Source organism: Bison bison, unplaced genomic scaffold (assembly GCF_000754665.1).
Source record: "Bison bison bison isolate TAMUID 2011002044 unplaced genomic scaffold, Bison_UMD1.0 scf7180017864489, whole genome shotgun sequence".
Taxonomy (NCBI): domain Eukaryota; kingdom Metazoa; phylum Chordata; class Mammalia; order Artiodactyla; family Bovidae; genus Bison; species Bison bison.
Genome location: NW_011495048.1, coordinates 4,564,921 through 4,566,000, shown reverse-complemented (window position 1 = coordinate 4,566,000; position 1,080 = coordinate 4,564,921).

Below are 1,080 nucleotides of genomic sequence, written 5' to 3'. Positions count from 1 at the left end.
GTTAACAAAGATCCATCTAGTCAAGTCTACGGTTTTTCCAGTAGTCATGTATGGATGTGAGAGTAGGACTATAAAGAAAGCTGAGTGCCAAAGAACTGATGCTTTGACTAGGTGTTGGAGAAGACTCTTGAGAGTCCCTTGGACTGCAAGGAGATCCAACCAGTCCATCCTAAAGGAGATCAGTCCTGCGAGTTCATTGGTAGGACTGATGTTGAAGCTGAAATTCCAATACTTTGGCCACCTGATGTGAAGAGCTGACTCATTTGAAAAGACCCTGATGTTGTGAAAGATTGAGGGCATGAGGAGAAGGGAATGACAGAGGATGAGATGGTTGGATGGCATCACAGACTCCATGGACATACATTTGGGTAGGCTCTGGCATACGGTGATGGACAGGGAGGCCTGGCATACTGCGGTTCATGGGGCCCCAAAGAGTCAGACAGGACTGAGTGACTGAACTAATTGACTGACTGATAATCAGTACAGTTCAGTCTCTCAGTCGTGTCTGCCTCTTTGCGACCCCATGAATCTCAGCATGCCAGGCCTCCCAGTCCATCACCATCTCCTGGAGTTCACTCAAACTCATGTCCATTGAGTCGGTGATGCCATCCAGCCATCTCATCCTCTGTCGTCCCCTTCTCCTCCTGCCCCCAATCCTTCCCAGCATCAGAGTCTTCTCCAATGAGTCAAGTCTTCGCATGAGGTGGCCAAAGTACTAGAGTTTCAGCTTTAGCATCATTCCTTCCAAAGAACAGCCAGATCTGATCTCCTTCAGAATGGACTGGTTGGATCTCCTTGAAGTCCAAGGGACTCTCAAGAGTCTTCTCCAACACCACAGTTCAAAAGCATCAATTGTTTGGCACTCGGCTTTCTTTATAGTTCAACTCTCACATCCATGTATGACTACTGGAAAAACTATAGCCTTGACTAGAGGAACCTTTGTTGGCAAAGTAATGTCTCTGCTTTTGAATATGCTATCTAGGTTGGTCATAACTTTCCTTCCAAGGAGTAAGCGTCTTTTAATTTCATGGCTGCAGTCACCATCTGCAGTGATTTTGGAGCCCAAAAAAATAAAGTCTG